The sequence below is a fragment of the Dendropsophus ebraccatus genome, chromosome 4, assembly GCF_027789765.1.
Source record: "Dendropsophus ebraccatus isolate aDenEbr1 chromosome 4, aDenEbr1.pat, whole genome shotgun sequence".
Lineage (NCBI taxonomy): Eukaryota > Metazoa > Chordata > Amphibia > Anura > Hylidae > Dendropsophus > Dendropsophus ebraccatus.
In genome coordinates this window covers 139,759,711-139,780,367 of record NC_091457.1, presented here as the reverse complement: position 1 = coordinate 139,780,367, position 20,657 = coordinate 139,759,711, and the positions used below count along the sequence as shown (strand labels likewise).

The window sequence follows — 20,657 nt, the reverse complement described above, 5'->3', positions numbered from 1 at the left end:
TTGCAACATTGCATTTTTATTTATTATACTGTTGTGCAGTGAATATGCGCATGAATTAACATTTAATATAATGTCTGAGAGGAATGAGGTCTCGTGTGTATATCGGGCTGTTCCAACAAGTAAAGTTTGCAGGTAGATCACATGATGTCTTAGGAACAAAGTCAAATGCAAATTTACCAATATTGGTGTATGGATATGTCCTAGCACTATGCGAATGTGGATTAAAGTCGATTTGTAAAGAAAATAAAAAGTAAAATTAAAGGGATCCTGTCATCATATTCAAATTATTCAAGTCATCAGGGTAGTCCTTGGTGGCTTCTCCTTGCCCAATCAGCCTTGATTCATAGTTTTATTTCTGTTTAAGTAAAGGAAAAGGTCCATCAATCAGGTTTGGCAACATGTGGAGAAGCTTTCAGAAACCGCCCTAATGACTTGTGATTCAGGCAGCATGAAAGTAATTTAATTGTACATATATCACTATAGCTTCCGTTAACGGGATTATCCAGGATTAGAAAAACATGGCCGTTTTTTTCCAGAAACCGCACCATTCTTATCCTTGTTTTGGGTGTAAATGTTCTGCTCTGTTCCATTAAAGTGAATGCAGTGGAATTGTAATACCACACACAACCTGAGAACAGGGGTGGAGCTAATTTAGCAGAAGTGTAGCTGTGTTTTTTCTAATCCTCGATAACCCCGTATATCCATGTAAGAGGTCATGTTCTTTGTAATATGTTTGCAAGTATCATAGGACAAAGCTTGGTACAGTAGGTAAGGATGGTCTGTTTGCCAATGACATAAAGTTGTGCAATAATGGGACCATTCTTGGAGGTGTCTGTAATATATAAAAAAATAGCTTTACTAGATAAGTGGTCAAAGCAATGGAAACTGCAGTTTCATGTTTCCAATCTAAAAATAATGCACTTGAGAAAAATAAATTTTCCACCTGAGTATTGTATTGGCATGTCTGTGTTAGTGAAGACTTCAGAAGAGAAGGATTTATGAGCAGTAGTTATTGATAGCCTCAAAATGAGTCACCAGTGCCTCAAAGTCTCATAGATCTAGATCTCATTAGGCCTAAAGGCACTTACTCAATTTTTTTTAAAACTTCTAGCAGCAGATATACATATAGTCTAGCCAACATTAATCTCTACATTAATATCTACAATTCTCACCCTGGATGAGCTGTTTGTAATAATTTACTAGACCTCAAAAATATTCTCTGTGGTGTAAACACTGGGCAACCTGACTAACAGAAGCCATCTGGCCTTCCAGGTGGACACAGCATGTGGTTGGCTTCATATGCTGCCACAGATTAAGGTCCACATCTGTATTTATTCTGAACATCAGACGCTGATTTTACTGTTTTTTTTTTCTTTTTTTCTCTTTAATGGCAACAAAATAAAGTGGCTTCGGTGCTAATATGCCGAAATAATAAAGATCAGAAAGAAATAATCAACATGAAATTTAGATGCTGAGATTAAGGAATAAACATGGTGCCTACGCACAGTAAGGAGCACAAAATCCGGACTCACTCGGTTCTTTTATAATTAAGTTTCTCTAACAATTTAATTTTAAAATTTATTAGTCTTTGAAAAAATATCTGAAAGGAAATCTATCAGTAATTAAAAGCCCTCAAAACTGTTCAGTTTTATATTGTACCTGATGGGTAAATGAGTTAAAACAAATCCAAAGTTTTAATTATAAAGGTAGCTTAAGGGTGTACTCACACATCCTTTTTGTGTGGCATTCTTCAGGCCTCCAAAAAAAACACCAGAAAAGCTGCCAATGGTTTTTTGGGGCAGTGCTCCCAACACCCCCCCCCCCCTCCCCCATGCTCCTAATGGTCTCACCGGACCATGGAGAACATAGCTAACTGTACTAGAATGGTGCAAGGTAAGAGATATAGCTCCCTCCTCAGTGTTTCCTGTGCAATAGGGACGTATCAGCAGCTTAGATTTGTCTAACGTGCTGATAGTTCCCCTTTAAGGATTAGCTTCAACAGCTTTAGAATTATTCCACCAATTCAATTTCCCACATAAAAAAATATATCTACTAACATTAAAAAATGAAACTGACCAAAAAGTTTTGGTTAAAAATATCGACTGGTTTTGTGTTTCAAGTTCCTATGCAGACCAATGTGTTTTAATGATTCAATTCTACAAATAAATCCTGCATAGTCTGATTCAGTTGGTATTGTCCTCCGTTGGCACCCTACTTTTTATTTTTTTACTAACCCACTAAATGTATGTTAACAGAATGGCAACAGTGAAAAGAGAGTATGACCACAATACCTGACTACACAGGACTTGTTTGTAGTCTGTAACCATAGGGATACAATGGTCTCTATAGGAACAGGAGACACAGAACTGTAGGAGATTTTTAATCACAACATTTTGCAGTTTCTTCATTCTTCACGTTAAATACACTGGAGCAAATAAGCTGAACGATTATACTTTTGCATTATTGTAAATGATCCTTACTTGAATGATTAAAAAAAGGCAATAGATAACAGAAGCTCTCAAAGATGTGTCATTTTTCTAGTGACAATCTTCCCCATTACCCTCTGTTATAAACAGTAAATTACAGGTGAATATCGCAGGCATCCTTGTATGAATGGCTCAGACGTGTCTCGGCTCCGGAGGGAAAGGTTTCTGTTCATTTTACTTCTTCTAAATTATAGATTTGCATGATTGGAATTTAAAATAGCAGAGAGACTGATTTATATTAAATAATCATGAATTTCCAAAACTTACATCACTCCTCCTTTGCACTTCACGCTCTTCACGTTAAAGTGATTTTTGGAGAGGCTTAGCTCTGTCATTCCCTTTTGTCAATGGCAGGACCTTTAATTTCTCTCATCTCACACTTCTTAGTCTTAGTATTTTAATCTGATCTATACTGTGATTATACTTTACAGCTATGTTTCCACTCCGTAAAAATGACTACAGTTTTTACGTTATTTGCATCTCATACATTTGTATATATCTCCTACCCAAACCTCAGAACCTAGTAAAAGTGATGCTTGAGGACACACATACTGTAGTCCTTACAATAGGTAATATAGCATATGAGTCTCTGCCAGTAAACATATGGTGGTGATGGAAATAGTGTACATGGTTGGATGTACAGCATGTGATAGCTGAGGTGCCTCTGGTGTGCTGATCGTGCTCATAAAACATGAGTTAAAACTGTATGAGTCAAAGAGGTCAAAACTCATGGGTTGTTTTGACCATATATGACTTATATTTTTACCTCCTTGTTGCATTTGGATGGCCGTATGGAGAATTTGGATTTTAATGAATTGCACAAAAAAAAAAAAAAATTGGGACGGACATTTGAAGTTGAGATGAGCGAACTTTAGCTTATGGCATGATAAGAATTTTTGCAATATACATTAATAACCTAAAATGAACAGCTTTTTAAATACATAAAGCATAAAGTCCCCATTAAGCTGTGTTTGCCTCTGACTTATTTCTGCATTCCTGCTGGACACGCCCCCTCCCTGCAGACCCGTACCTAGAGTACAGACTCTGACAGCAGCATCAGATAACAGCCCCGACACAGAGAGAAACATAAACAAAACCTCCCCCCCCCCTCCTAGCAGCACGTTCTCCCCCCTCCCCTCACAGAGATCACATAGCAGACCTGAGGGTGTTGTGTGTGAGAAGCAGCGCAGGGGAAGAGCTGGATGGAGGGACAAATACCCAGAGCTTCAACCAGGAGGCACATGCCTCCAATGTACTGCATGAGGGAGAGTGGGTGAGTCACTGAGGGGAGGACTACAAGTCCCAGCACAACACAGCTGTAGTCCTTCCATAGTACATATAACACTCACTATCAGATGTCTGCAGCAGGTGCCCCCACCTCAATGGCTGACATTATCCTACAGTGTAATGAGAGCAGATGACTGTATCTAATCCCACTGTGTGTGATACCATCTGCTAGGGCTCTGTATCTAATCTTACATTGTGATACTGTATGCTGGGGCTCTATCTGATCCCACTGTGTGTGATACATCTGCTAAGGTGCTGCTCAGTGAATGGAGGGACACAGCCAGGGAGATGAGGGATAGGCCACGCCCACTTTCTCTCAGCCAGAAGAAAAATTCATTTATTCCTCTGAGCCAGACAACTGGGGATATCTCAGCGAGCGCACAAGCTATCAACGCAGTTTAGGGCTCTTTTTAAAGGGTAACACGAGGGCATTTTATTTGAGGAATTTCATTTTCTGGCTACTGAAATTATAGTTATGCTTTAAATAAACCGTACTACACCGTCGAATAATAATACTGAATCCCATCCAGTTTTGCACCTTGATTTCAAAAAGACGTAGTTCTATTGAAAACAATAAAACTCATTGAATTAGGAAACCTACAACCGTTGTGTGCGATGACCACTACGTTCGCAGGTGTGTGAACATAGCCTAAAGATGAGCTGGTGGGGGGAGATATTCCCATTTCTTTCATCATCTTGTTCGCCACTCCATTGGATGTTTGCTTTAGGGATAGGGCTCAAGTAGTGTTCTCACCATTTACCAAGACTTGTTCCGAATTTAGTAGTCCAGTAACACCTACTGCATTCACAGCGCCACCCATTAGGAGGCTATGAAAGTGGGCCACACCTTTGTGCCCTCAGATGAGAATACCAGAGTTTTTGTTGTCTTTACGCTACCTAGAAAGGTCAGCTATGCCAGGACTATCCCAGTCATCCTAAAAGACTGAGAAACTCTGTGGCCTTAACTTAGTTGGCATTTTCAGAAAAAATTGTCTCCTTCGCAAAGAAACAATACTTTTTCATGGAATCTTCCATACATTTGGAGTCTCCTCTACTCCTTATTATTTACCTCAAGACCCTCAGAGAACTTCTTGAACCACTCTGTGGCCCAAAAGTTGCAGATGTTTGCTCCCATGGACACTACATCTAACATCATCAAATGTCTCCATCATTGAAGAAAGTTTTATATGGTTACCATACCTCCCCCGCTTATTTGCATGATAACCAATTAAAGTTAGCATTTTGGTTTTATTATCTGGCATTTATCCAGGCTTGTAAGGCTGCGTTTACATGGAACGATTACAGTTCGAATTTTTGCAAAAACAACCGCATTTGAGCGATAATCGGCTCATGTAAACACAGCAAATGATCAAGCGACGAGCAAGAAATCCTTCATTTTGATCTTTCAACATGTTCTCAAATCATTGTTGGTCATTCGCTAAAAATTCGCAGATTGCTTTGTGTAAACAGTCTTTCACCGATTCACCCTGTGTGAGATAGGCTTAAGCGATCTTAAAACGATCTCAATAACAATGTTCCCAAACGATCTATGATTCCATCTAAAAAACACATCGTTATTTTGAAATTGTTCGATTGGGTGAATTATCGCTCCGTGTAAACGCAGCATCAAGCTTGCCGATACTCCATGTGCACAACCCCACTTTAGAGTGGACAACTGGATAACTTATTAGTTGGGGAGGCTTGTATCTCTCCTCTTCTGTCCCTTCTTTAATTAAGATCTTCTTATGGATGTCCTCAACTCTAATAACATTGATGTGTTTTTTAAAAAGAAGGCAGAAATGCTCCAATTTCTTCATTATTATGACTGCATGATCAATCTTCTGCCTGGCCATGAAGCTCATCAGGACTAAGACTACTCCTTTTATTACCCCAGGTGGAGGGCTTGTCCAGCTATATCCAGAAGAAGGGGCTTTATTCATCAAGCATCACCCACAGCCAGAGCAGGCATTTTTTCATTAAGGAGAAGGGTTCCTTGAGACCCTGGATAGACTATAGAAAGCTGAACAAGATAACAGTGAAGGATCAATAACGTTTCCTAATCTCTGAGCTCTTTGGTTAAGGGTAGCTATCATCTTCACAAAATTATTGCAGAGCTTATTATGTGGTCCATATCAAGGAAAGAGATATTTGTAATATAGTCTTTGTTACCTAAGATTGAAATTGCAAATATCTAGCTGTCTTTGAGGTTTTTTTGCTTACCTACAAAATTGCTAACAAGAATAATAGGGCTGATGCTATATCTTACTCTTATCCTACTTCCATATGTCCAACTCTTGTTCAGTGCATAAGGTCCCCTATAGCTGCTGATTGGCTGAGCGGGCCTGTGGCGTCATGACCCCTGATACCAGAAGCACTGCACGGCAACAGCCAGAGCTCTGTGATACGTGAGGCAGTGCAAGAGCTGGGAATGTAAGTGTTTATTAGGCTAGGTTCACACTGAGTTTTTGCTATCTGTTTTTTTAATCCATTTTCTGCAAAAAACGGATGAAAAAAACGGATGCATTTGTGTGCATCCGTTTTTCCATTGACTTCTATTGTAAAAAAAAAAACGGAACAAAACTGATCCGTTTTTTTTTTACAGACACAAACGTAGCTGACACTACTTTTGTGTCTGTTAAAAAAAACGGATCTGTTTTTTATCTGTTTTTTACAATGGAAGTCAATGGAAAAACGGATCAAAACAGTTCTAAAGATTGGGCGTTAGAATAACGATGTATGAACACAGCGGGCGTCATTGCATTGACTTCAATGCAATGCCGCCCCTGCAGTAAAGAACGGACGCTAAGGCAATTGCAATCAGCGTCCGTTCTTTACTAAAAAAAAAAAACTATGTGTGAACATAGCCTAACTGTAAAGGGTTAATTAGTATGGCAGTTAGAGAGTGCCAGTGGTGCCAGCAGACAACATTTGTAGTTGTCCAGCAGTGAAGCAGTTAACAGGCAGATGTGTGCTGTGCATACTGGGAAAAAGAGGAGGGACTCTAAGGATCTTGTGTGGAGATCCAGTCAGGGTGTGTGTTCTAAGGTAACAAGAAGAAGATCCTGTTGTGTTATGAGGTAAAAAGATTGACAAAGAAAGTCAGATTTCTATGAAAAAGCCAGAAATAAGAGTAGAGACCAAGATTTACTACAGGGAGAGAGACCAGGATTTACCGCAGGGAGAGAGATCAGGATTTACCTCAGGGAGAGGGACCAAGATTTACCGCAGGGAGAGAGACCAGGATTTACCTCAGGGAGAGAGACCAGGATTTACCACAGGGAGAGGGACCAGGATTTACCACAGGGAGAGAGACCAGGATTTACCACAGGGAGAGAGACCAAGATTTACCTCAGGGAGAGAGACCAGGATTTACCACAGGGAGAGGGACCAGGATTTACCTCAGGGAGAGAGACCAGGATTTACCACAGGGAGAGGGACCAGGATTTACCTCAGGGAGAGGGACCAGGATTTACCACAGGGAGAGGGACCAGGATTTACCTCAGGGAGAGAGACCAGGATTTACCACAGGGAGAGGGACCAGAATTTACCACAGGGAGAGGGACCAGAATTTACCTCAGGGAGAGAGACCAGGATTCACCACAGGGAGAGAGACCAGGATTTACCTCAGGGAGAGAGATCAGGATTTACCACAGGGAGAGAGACCAGGATTTACCACAGGGAGAGGGACCAGGATTTACCTCAGGGAGAGAGACCAGGATTTACCACAGGGAGAGGGACCAGGATTTACCACAGGGAGAGAGACCAGGATTTACCTCAGGGAGAGAGACCAGGATTTACCACAGGGAGAGAGACCAGGATTTACCACAGGGAGAGGGACCAGGATTTACCACAGGGAGAGAGACTCTGACCCAGTGGGAAGCAGAGGGTTTACAGGATAAGACAGGAGAAACCCAGGTACCTGAAACATACCCTATGTGAAGAAGTCAGACTGTATGGGCTAGTTCACACTGAGCAAACACGGCGCAATTCCGCGGCGGATCACTCCGCCGCACAAAGTGTCCTGCCGCGGCTCTGCGCTCAAAGAACTAACATGTTCATTCTTTGAGCGGAGAGGAAGTGGACGAGCGCGCGCTCTCCCATTCACTCAAAGCAGGACACTCTCCGCCGCGGAATTGCGCCGTGTTTGCTCAGTGTGGACTGGCCCTATGAGAAAACATTTCAGCATTGTTCTCAGTGATGTTTTATTGCTGATGAAGTTTTACTGTATGGAGAATGTACCACTTAACACTGGGTTTACACTGCGTTTTTGCAACCCGTTTAATGTATACGTTTTATGGAGGAGGGGATGCAATTGTGTGTCATCCATTTGGATAAGTTTTTCTATTGACTTCCATTATTTAAAAAAAAAATCGAAAGGGATGTTTTTTTTAACGGACAAAAAAGTATTGTTGACTACGTTTTTCTGTCCGTTAAAAGTAACTGATTAAGAACGGATACGTTGAACGGTGTGGATAACACTAGCAAAAGTGAAAGACAGAAAGTCTCCCTTTGTCACCTTCCTAATGATCTGTAATTTTTTTTAAAAACCAATATGGTAAAATATTACTTTACTGAAACAGTAGTAGATGGTTGGAACAAACTTCCAGCAGATGTGGTTGGTAAATCCACAGTAATTGAACTTAAACCTGCCTGGTATAGACATATATCTATCCTAAGATAATAACAAAGGAAATATAGCGCATACTAGATAGACCAGGTGGTCTTTTTTCTGACAATCTTCTATGTTTCTATCTTATGGTGCATTTACACGTAATGATTATTATTCGAAGTTTCGCAATAACGATCACAATTGAGGGATAATCGGCTTGTGTAAACACAGCGAACTATCAAGCGGCGAGCAAGAAATCGTTCATTGTAATAATTCAACATGTTCCCAAATCGTCGTTGGTCGTTTGCTGAAAATTTGCTGATCGCTTCGTCTAAACAGTCTTTCACAGATTCACCCTATGTGTGAAATGGGCTTCAGCGATCTTAAAACGATCTCAATAACAATTTTTTCTAACAATGTATCTCTTTGTCTAAACTCTGATCGTTATAAAAACCAAATCTTGCTTCAAAATCGTTAAATGATCAATTGTGCAAATTATCGCTTTCTGTAAATGGACCATTACTTTTTACCATATGATTTATGTCACCTGGTTCTAAATTGTTCAGATTCTTCCCTATTTTCCGGTCACCCCAGTAGGTTATGCACCATTTATTACCTCGCAACATACAAGTGGGAACATTGGAAATATTGACCTTTTGACGGCTTGTTCAACTATGCAACAGTCAAGTCTTTCCATCAGGCATCAACTGGTCCCCTGAAACCATTACCCATTCACACACTGCCCTGGACTGTCATTTTTTTCAACTTTATATTCACTTAATCTTTGGCCCAAGGTAACTCTATAGTACAGTGTTTGGTAGACATATTCTTAAAGTGGCTTGTTTTATTCCTCTGTTAAGATTACACAAAACTGGACTGTTGTTTTTTGTTTTTTTTAAGAGATCTTCTATATTCATAGCCTTCCATGGTATACAGATTAATGCCAGATAGTACAATTCCTTTTCTTGGTTTTGTAGGTCCTCAAGTTATTATTCATAGGCATATTGGAAAACCAAATGGGCCACTCCTATATCAAGATAATTAGACCGCCCTTCTGTTACGGGCAGGATTTGCCAATAATAACCATATTTCTTCAGCTTTTGAAAATAATGTGGTTTTTGAACCTGATCTTCCTCTTTCTTTATGAAGTCAACCTGCTGTACTTGCAATCAGCAGCCTTTACAAAGCTCCAGGATCAGGGACAACTGGAATGAAGTCCCTCTGAGGCAGCAACATGCCATAGTTCAACCTCAAAAAAAAATTGTCTTTCAACTTTGGAATTAAGGCCATTTGTTTATACAATGCAAGCATTTTTGGGCATTTTTCTATAGACTTTAAAGTGACTCTGTACCCACAATCTGCCCCCCCCCCCCCCAAACCGCTTGTACCATCGGATAGCTGCTTTTAATCCAAGATCTGTCCTTGGGTCCATTCAGCAGGTGATGCATTATTGTCCTAAAAAACAACTTTTAAACTTGCAGCGTTGTGTCAAACGGGTGTGGCCTAGTGTGTCTGTGCCCTAGGCCTGCAATTCCTCTCTTTTCCTCCTTCCCACTCTCTTCAACATTAGTAATGCCCCGTACAGGATTTCTCCTAATCACCACGTCTGAACACTGCCCAGGTGTGCTGGATCGTTAAAGCACATTTGCAGTTTTCAGACAAGTTATGAATATGAGAAATTCTTCTAGGGGTGTTCCTAATGATGAGGAGGGCAGGGGGAAGGGATGGAGAGGCGTCCCAGGCCTAGGGCACAGATATCCTAGGCCACGCCAATTTGACACAGTACTGCAAGTTTAAAAGTTGTTTTTTAGAATGATAACTACGTCACCTTCCAAACAAACCCCCAGACAGATCTTGGATTAAAAGCAGCTATCCGAAGGTAAAAGTGGTTTTGGGGGGGGGGGCAGCTTCTGGGTACAGAGTTGCTTTAATAGAACACATTATTAGAGTAAAAAAGGCGCATTGGATTACCATTTGGATAACCCAAAAAAATTATCCTGGCACCACAGGGTTAACAAAGTCCTGTCAGCATCTCTGACATGTCTGACTTGATCAATATTTGTATTCCTCATGTATTAACGTGTCTGAACATCTTTTCTTCCTACCAATGTAGAAATAAATTGACAGCTGACCGTCACCATGTTCCTTGTCAATAATATGTGTCCCTATAGAGTTTGAACAGGTGCATGCTACATTATCTTCAAAGTATCTATATAGTACGTTTACCTTTCCTTCAGGCATTCAGAAGAATTTCCCCATAGACTGTGACACTGACTTAGCTTGTCACAACCTCATCCTTGTTATTAGATGGATAGTGACACTATCTTGTTCCCAATAGCTTCTACACTTCCCTCTGCTTCTTCCTTGTTTCTCAACTTGTTTCTGTTCCGTCCATAGCTTTCCTCCCACCAGCTAGAAACATATTGGCAAATGCAAACTTCAAACACGTGAACAAGATCTCTAGCGCTATTTCAGTAATGTAACGAATATTGCAGAGTTACAAGAAGCTTTACTGATGGAAAATGTTCTTGGGGTTGAAGAATTCAGCTAACAGTCATTAGGAGAAGAACTTGGTAAATAACAAAAACGAAAAAAAACTATGTCACAATATGACATTTACAGATCATATACTGTACATATACTAGATGCCAGAATACCATCATGTCATGCTGTAAGAGCTGGTACTCAGCATGCATCAAGCCATTATTACAAATGATTCCTGCTGATCTAATAAGGTTACATAATAGTATATTTTACCCCCAAGCCCCTGGTTCAAGTGCAGCACTCTACACCGCTGCTGATACAAGGATGAGTGGAGATGAACACTGAAGAGGCGGCAGTGCTCTCATGTACTGGACCCATTGGTCGTCAATAAGATCTTTATAGATTGTGAATATTTGTTGATCAAATTGTAGGGGATAGGCATAAAAAAAAGCTTGAATCTGGTGAGTCTTAAAGAACTATTAGAAAGTTTTATATGTTGGTATTATACACTATCTTATCAGAGAGAAATTCTTGCTTCTCCTCTCCAGCTCCTTCCCTTCAAACTCATCATTTACTCTGAATAACAGCTACATGTGGAGTATATCAGCTCACAGACTGACGTGTCACGTTACAGCTGCCTTAAGAGCCTACCTTAGAGTGACTGCTGAATGTTCTAATAAGTGTTTTATCCCAACTGAGTGTTACACTACAGCTTACACTGCCATAATGTCCTCCATGCTGCTGCTTCTGAGTGTGTTCTATAGAAATATAGAGGAACAGGATGTCCTTTTCTGTGTGTGCACATAGTGACAACTGTTAATTAAAGAGATACAGAGGCAGCCTATCCTGAAAAGGTATTTGAATATCACTACTACTGTATGTATAGGACTACTAATAGCAGTAACTAATTTATGTGGAAAATTCCATGTTTCTAGATTGGGTCTCCAGAAGTCACACTTAAAGGAGCATTCCAGTCAAAGTAGTTACTTGCTGACCCATTGAAGTGTAACCATTGAGACCCCCATTAATTGATGGAAGGAGTGTCACCCTACTCTATGGAGACAAAATCCCGGCACTCACCAATAATTTTATTTAATTTATTCTGTGCAGATACATCAATAATTGCAATCCGTACACGTTTCGGCCATCAGCTGAAACGCGTTCTAGTTGTAACTATTGATGCATCTGCACTAAAAAAAAATTAAAAAAAATTATTGGGGAGTGCCGGGATTTTTGCTACCTATTGCTGGTTTCCCCACCACGAGCACCACCGACCCACAGAATGCCGTCCTTCTCCTTCTACTACCCCACTCTATGGGGCACCACTGCTACCACTGCATTGGTTTTGGCGCTGTGTGGACACAACATTTCCATTCAAGTGGATGAGCTAGGATCTCTTAATGAAAAAGGGATTCTGCAGTTGGACCCCCAACGCTTCTTAAAAAGTGACAGCACAGCCTCGCAATATGCTTCACTTCTCTGACTATCCTCTTTTCATTTCTAGATTGCCCATTCACAATCAGGATCATTAAATCCTTCTAAATTTCGTCCTTTTGACCCTAAAGGTTCTGCATCATTGAGTAAATCTAGATTAAATTACTTTCGAAAAAAAATTTCATGGATAATGAGGTGTTCTAGACCGTCAGATACTGTCAGGAATTGTTCTCCCAAGACGAAAGTTCCATGAGGATGGAGACGTTCCTTACAATTTCACATATGCTAATGCCTTGCTATTTCTGTTTGTGGTTTTTTTTGGTACCTGATTTGTATATTTGATGTAGATCATTAGCCACAGGCAATGGAGCCAAGACACAACTGGCAGCAGAAGGTGGATCACAACTATCCCATTTTATACACTGCTAAAATTGCATCATTTTTTTTTACGACCCCTGCCTATGTCCACTCCCCAGACTGACACTAAAGTCAATGAGAAGTGAAAGCCACTTTTGTAAATGAACATGCTGGAACAGTGATGATATCTTGTTACTGGAGTACTCATTGCATGTGTATGTGTATTGTGTAACACTGTGCTAATAAGATGTTAACAGCTTCACAGCCCATTGGAGAGACAAGGAGGTGTCAAATGTTCTGCAAAGTGCGTTCCTGCCAGATTGTGGCCATTGCTCTTGTATCTGTATCTGCAGCGGTTCCAATATTCGCAATTGTTTTAATTCATCTAAATGGTAGAACAATACAATAAATATAATACAATTCCAGACAAGCGCATAAAACCTATTTACTGACGTGGAGAGATATATTGGCTTTTTTTTCTAGAGCCAAGACTATCAATGGTTGCTATTTCAGTGGTTGTGTAATTTCTTTAGAGCTGAAGTCGATAACAGTAGATAAATAATGGCGGGGCCAGTACCTAATTCTCTGGAGAGAAATATATTCACTGTATTCTATTGCCCAGAACCTGTTGAGCATAGTTATATTCATTTATTAATCTCCATACAATATATGTATTAGTTTTTCAGAAATCTATCTACTATCTATTTATCTATCTACTGCAAATAATCCATGGCTCTCCAATGAAGAATCAGGTGAGTAACTGTGTTTTTTTTATTTCTTAAAACATTGTGCAAAACATCAATAGCACAGTGAAAATTATGGCGTAAAGCCACTGAAACAAGCATGGCGTGAAGCCACTGAAACGTTGCGCTATTGATGCTCTGCACAATGTTTTAAGAAATAAAAAATGCAGTTACTCACCTGATTTTTCATTGGAGTCCCGTGGATTCTCTGCACTATATTTCTTCCGGTCTATGGTCAAGACCTAGATCCGCAGGCACCAAGAGTGTACAGAAGCAGTGCTGCTTTACTCTCTGCTACTATCTATCGATCTATCTCCTATCTAGCTATCTACTATCTATATATGTATCTATTCAGCAATTATCTATCTATCATCTTTCTATTATCTATCAATGCAAAGAAGGGGTCAGTGGAGCCTCAGTTGCGAGTCTCAAAACATGGAAATAGCCAAATATACCTCTCTCCTGTTGCCAAGGGGTGCCTCCCAGTGGGGAGAATACCAAACCACCCTGATACGTAGCCCTTTAGGTCCTCACTCTGTTGCGAGCATTGGGACCTAAATTGGTCTATTTTTCATTGCCCCTGGTAGCCAGAATCCTGCTCCACACTGACGAGGGGCAAATATCCCAAAACAGCTGTCTGTGGATGGATGCCTAGCCTTGTCTCATGTGGTTAAACTTGCCACAGAGTTAGAATTTGACTTATAGGGGCCACCCTGGTGTTTCTTTATTTAGGTTCCAATGCTTGCAACAGAGTGAGGACCTTAGGGGCTACGTATCAGTGTGGTTTGGTGTTCTCCCCACTGGGAAGGCACCCCTTGGCAATAGGCTTCTTTCTCTGGAGAGAGGGATATCTGGATATTCCCGTGTTTTGAGACTCGCAACTGAGGCTCCACGGACCCTTCTTTGCATATTCAAATTTTGTAAGGGGCAATAAGTGGAGACTCTAAAATGAGTACTCAATTTGATTTTTTTCACTGATCTTCCTGAACTCAGTGATTGTTGTGTTTTGTCTATCTATCTGTCTTATATCTATCTCATATCTATCTAAAATGCAAAAATATTGATGGGTACCAGCAAAAAAAACAAACAAAAAACTTGCTCTAGTTTCACAAACTTTAATATCCGGGACTCTACTAACACCCACTCCTCTAGTCAATGTGCATCACAGGTTTGAGCATGTGCACTGGATATGGCCCATCTCGAACTGTTTACTATGAGATTGTGATTATGTTTTATGTTTGTCCGTAGCATCCCACACTTACACACACACCGTAGTTATCTTGTTCACTTTTGTGGCATTTAAACATTTTCACTATGATGTATGTGTGTAATGTACATAGGGCATATTGGTTCAATGACAACTTAGTGGAAAGTAATTGTTTGCTCACAAGCCATGTGTGGTATACATATGTATCACTTCCCAATATTCCCACATGAGGAAGATGAAGGGACAAATGCATCATTGAGTTTGTGCTTGAATTTTGGCTAATACTGAGTTTTTGTTCATGGTGTACAAAACTGCACTGGATATATAATGGTGTTTGCGCTATTTTTGAACAGTTTGCGTTGGCTGCACCATTTTTCATTTTTTACACTCAAAGGGGCATGGCTTTTTTTTATTAGCTACTTTGATGTTTCAGTTTTTGAACAAACAATTGTGCAGCAGTAGTCCACTCCTACCCTAGCGTAGTTTTTTTTTAGCCAAGATGTCTCAGCCCCCAAAAGAAATTGGCAAAAAAAAGCCCATAAAAAGTACCACCTGCTCAAGAAATAAGCGTAGATGATGCATCTGCTCTGAAGTGTTGGTCCTTATATGTGGAACAAGATGGAAGAAAACTTTATAAATTCCTTTCACTACACGTTTGAAGGTCTGGATTTCTATTTCTGTTGATATCTATTTATGTGTCTATCAATTTCTCAGTTTCTTAATTATCTAATCTAAGCATTATTAAAAGGAATTAGTATCTATCTATCTATCTATCTATCTATCTATCTATCTATCTATCTATCTATCTATCCATCCATCTTTCCATTTATTTATTCCTCTAGCTATCTATTGCATATACAGTATATGTATTGTCTAACTATCTATCTATCTATCTATCTATCTATCTATCTATCTATCTATCTCATATATATATATGGAGTGGAGTAGTGTGCTCATCTCACCTGTACGCCTGCTCCTCTAGGGCCAATCCTTCTACACTAACCTTCCCCCTGCCCCCCCCCCCCCCCCCCCCATTGCTGCGTATTCGCAGGATTCCCTCCACACATCTGCCTATTTGTTCTCTTGTCCATCTGAATATCTCATAATCTTTCCTCCATCCCTTAAATTTGTGTTCATGTACCAATAAATTCTCATGACGTAGACAGGAGAAGAGGCACATCCAGGGTCTCTTTGTTTTGCTACGATTTTCCACCATCTGCTTCTACAGACATTTGTTGGTTACACAGACACAAGAGGAAAAGGGGAGGAGATACCTGGGACACGTCTCATCATATGGCATCACAGACTTGTCACATCTAATAAGATTAATTACTAAGGCTATATCGAATTCTAGGGAATGAAAGGAAAACAAATGGTGGAGGTATGATAGCGGATTGGAAAATGTAGGCTCCCCCAGTCAGGTATGATGTATAAGAGCATCTCCCAATAACTTTATATATCTCTGTGGTTTCACCATGTTTCATCATCCAACTTGACTTCCTTCCTTCTATCCACTCTGTTATTGTCATCCTGTAGTTTCCAGTGCACATTATATATCCTATATGTAGAGTCACTTTCCACGTATAGCAAACCTCTTTTCCGCCTCTACGTAGTCAACTGGGCTTATTATATATAATACTGTTTATATTGTCATCTCTTTCTATCTAATTGATGCCAGAAGCAAGGTGATCAAGAAGGTATCTGCAGCCAGTCAGCCCATCCACATCCAGGCTTCTCATTAGACTCTCGCTTGGTTGCCTTTAATTGCCACAAATTGGCAAAATTTCAGTCTTTTTTTTATACTTTACAATATTGCTCAGAATCCCTGCAGCACTAAATAGGTCAAAACAATCCATACAGGCAATTATACGCCGCAACGTGTCCAATAACCCTTCATAACGCAAGTTTATTCCAAGACATCGGCTCTGAAAAAAATAAATAAGTCTAATGTGTTCTTGTTTGACCTTGAGTTATACGGCAGGAGCAACAAATAGCAAGAATTTGGTGAAGGTGCAACAAAGCGTATACTATGAATCTAGAACTAGAATAGGAAACACATCACAGCCCTGGTTAAGTTATCGGTGCCGATGGTATTAACATATTGCAAATTACGGTGAAGCAGCAATGTACTGCTGACCCTTAAGTTTGCCATCAGAAACTCATTATCAGCCTAATCTTCACCGCTAGTCCCTCAAGTCTCATTAAAAGAATAAAGTCACCGATATCATTTGCACCATTCGAAGACCTAATATAATACTGCTCAACCCTTTTACGACACCTGTAGTACCAGTTCCCCTAGATGCCAAACTCTTTTGCGAGAGGGTCATGTCTTCTGCGTCCATCTCTAAGACCGAGGACGATGCTTCGTATCAGTAAACACTCGCAGTGTATTTGTTCCTACTGTTAAACTTATTTAGTGCATCGGTATACATTACGACACCCCGGTGATTGCCGACCATCGCTGATGTGTATGATTGCTTTTCGAGTGAGGTTAGCGCTGTCAGTAAACAGATTGTTCAAAGGTAGAAGACTTCTTGGCTGATTCATATCTACAACTGATCAAAGCCCGTCTAAGCCCAGCTGTGTCGTATGCTGTCCACATCAAAGGCAACAGAATCCTAAGAAGATTATCTACCACTGTATATCAATGAAAACAGAAGCATGTGTCTGCTGCAGGTCAAGTGGATCAATTCAGAGCCACGGTTGTTACGTCAACGCTAACAGTCAACGAAGAGTTAACGGGAACAACGTACATATAAATATCAATCGGTTGTTTTTGCAAATTACGAAAAGGTAGAACCGGATGGACAACTTATAATGGAACCTGTATGCAGAATGTTTGCGGTGACGCAGAGGAGTCACTCCGGGGGGTTCACCGACAGCCAAAAACATCAACTACACAGCAACGAATCCTCAGGTGATGGTACAAAGTATATACGTGAAAGTTTGATCTCTGCCCACAAGGCAGGCAAACGGGCAATCTCTTACTTACCTTTGCATGGACGAGAAATCCTTGCAAGAAATTTCTCCCAGAGGGTGAAATAAGCTTTTAGGTAAATGGTGAATATCAACCAGACAATTCAATTGCAGCAAAACACCCCATCCTTGATCATTCTTTCCTCTCTCTTTTTGGTTAGATGCACAGATTGTCCTCCTGGGAGTAAGGAATTAAGATGTCTTAATCTGCACACACACTGATATCTCAGTGTTTCTCCTTTTTTTTTTTTTTTTCAAAGCTCTTCGGTGGCAGAATAATGAAGTCGAAAAATTTCTTTCTGCTCCAAACCAGTGAGCGGTATCCAATGAGGGAATAAAACAGAGGTGAGATGAGTTGCTTCTTCCCTGGGTATCTCTCCCCTCTGCCTCTCACATGCGATCTCAGGCTGTTTTTTTTTTTTTCGTTTTTTTTTCAGCGTGGAGGACAGAGAGAATGAGAAAGCGGAGGATGAGAGAGGGAGAAGGACAGATGAATAGCCAGAGACAACAGTGACACCAGATGTCTGCAGGGAAGTGCTACATTTTCAGGAATACAAGCGCGAGCACTAAGGATCATCGCATGTGCTTGTCTGTTTGTCTGGAGTTAATGTGCGCTGCTTAGTTTCTGTACCATCACCAGACATGGAGATTGGGCAGCAAGTTAGATAAGACATCTGTTTGTAGCCAAGGCAGCTGCAATGTCTTCTGGAAAAGGTTGGTGCCACGGTGGATAAGTTACTCCATCCTGAGCTGCTCCTCTTCCGCTACATTGGTCTCTGCAACTCACACTAGTGGCACCTGTTCTGCCTGTGCCTTGCTATGTCTATGAGGGTGAGTGGAAGGGAATTCTGCTGCAAGCTTCCCTTCCCACACAAGAGTTAATCTGATCCCTCGCCGGTCCATTAGCATGCATGCAGAGGAGGAGGAGGGGAGATACCTTCAATAGGACGTTCTTCCTCCTAGTTGAATAATAATTAGTTCTACCTAAGTTTTTTTTTTAACACTTCACACGTCATGGAGGTTTTTTTCTTCTGAAAACACTATGGCCAGATGAATGGTGTTTTTATGGTTTATGGTGTTTTTGGTGTTTTCTTGGTTTTTATCAAAGGTAAGCAAACAACCCAGGTGGTGCTCAAACTCTGAACCCCTGGATTGGGAAGCCAATGCTTTGACCATTAGACCAATGGGTTTTTATTGCATTTTTGGGGTTTTTGAACCTTTTGCTGTTTTTCTGATAGGCGTCTCTATCATTTGAACAACGCAAGAAGAAATGTATGTTACTTAAACACTTCAATGCAATGTTTTTGGCAAGTGCGTGGGATCGGGTCCTTACCGAACGCCTGCATTTATTTACTGAAGAGTAAAGTTGGTTTCTTCTACACCGACTTATTTATATCTTTAGGGTATATTTAGACAGCATGTTTTTTTTTTCCCATTCGATTTCTGCTGCACAATTTATTCTATACTGCAGGAGTTTTGGGGTGTGAATTAGCTCCATTCAGCTAATCTCTATCCTGGCAAACCAGACGCTTTTTCTGCTGTGGAATAAATACGATAAATGACTTGTTACTCAGTCACGTGGATTTCAAATAGGTGCAGACGAAATGCATGCTGCCGTTCACATGGTGGATTAAAGTGCGCATTCCCATTGGAAACAATAAGGGGTGCATATTACATGCAATTTTTACATATAAAAATACATTGTGTGAATATACCCTTAAAACTGCATGCATATATATATATATATATATATATATATATATATATATATGATAAAAAAAAAATATATATATATATATATAGATAGATATATATAGATATACTGCATATATATATATATATATATATATATATATATATATATATATATATATATATATATAGTACATGCATTCAGTTTACATGTTCTCCCAATGGACCAGGTACACCAACTATACTACAAAAACATAACCAGGTTATCTAAATCTCTGTAGAGTTGGGGTCTGACTATAGATGCTATGACTGGAAAATTAGATTATGAGCCCCACTGGGGACAGGGGTGCATGTAAGTAGATTTTTCCAGAGCATGTTGTTGCTATAAAAATACATGGAAATAATAACACTATATATAGCCAATAGACAAACAGAAGTAGCAGAGTTCACTTAACCGCATCATTTGAGCATAATGCAGTGTAGCAAACACAGATTTACAACCTCAGCTCTGCTACATCTGAAAGTCTCCATCCAATTCTGAACATTACTAGTTTGCAATATTACAGCAATTGGCTTTTTTTTTTTACAATTGGATATGTTATAGAAATCTCCACTTATATAGGAAGGTTATCTAGGCGAGGGAGAAGGGGGGATGGTCCTTAATCTGTCAGTGCAGTAATACCGCCTTGTATAAACTAGCTGCTGCAGAGGGCTGAAGAAATCATCTGTGTCCTGTATACATCATTGTAATAGGAATTAACCCTTTGCCAGATGGCTGCTTGTTTGCTCCCTGATCCCTGCATAGCTGTTAATGTAGTATATTATATCCTTGCCACCCCCTCTCCTGTATTGATCGCTGGTAGGGTGTATGGCACTGGTTTAACATATTACTCATTCTGGGGGGGGGGACCCTGTATGCACATGAAGGGCTTGTATGTTTCCTTACATTATAATAAGGCAAGGGGAGCAAAGACGTGTGACAGCGCAGGGATCCGCTGAAATGATCAGACAGTAATGTCAGGGTGATTGCCAGACAGTTCATATTATATACCGTATATTGTTTTATTTCAGCCGCAAGATCAAGTGAAGGCAATAGAAGCCGGAGTGTGACATTTGTGCTGTGAATAGAATCAGGTGCAAAAGAAGGTCAAGTACAAAAGGATTCTTTACGGTTTAATCATAAGAGGATAGAAATGGTTCTTCATTAAAAATGGATGAATGGGAGACAAGTATGTAAAACGGGCGCAAATACATAATATATGGAGTCACATAAACGACACAGGCTACGGATTAGGATTGAGATGGAATAGGCTACAGATATAGATGACTCTACAGCTGCCCTTTCTTTGTGGCAGTCTTTACTGTAGTTATAGAATTCGGTT

The 20,657-nt window shown here is 40.2% G+C and overlaps 1 protein-coding gene and 1 long non-coding RNA gene across 2 annotated transcripts in view; one reads left to right on the top strand and one right to left on the bottom strand.

Moving 5' to 3' along the window:
• Nucleotides 1–17,651, bottom strand: part of CACNA1I (calcium voltage-gated channel subunit alpha1 I) — a 495,446-nt gene extending 477,795 nt beyond the window's left edge. The window contains exon 1 of the mRNA XM_069968882.1: nt 17,600–17,651. The gene's annotated coding sequence lies outside the window, so the exon portion shown is untranslated. The remainder of the gene's footprint in view (nt 1–17,599) is intronic.
• On the top strand, nt 6,772–19,173 carry LOC138788852 (uncharacterized). Its single transcript, XR_011362662.1, has 3 exons — nt 6,772–6,850; nt 17,844–17,928; nt 18,021–19,173. It is a non-coding gene; the product is annotated as an uncharacterized lncRNA (long non-coding RNA).
• The last annotated feature ends 1,484 nt before the right edge of the window (nt 19,174–20,657 follow it).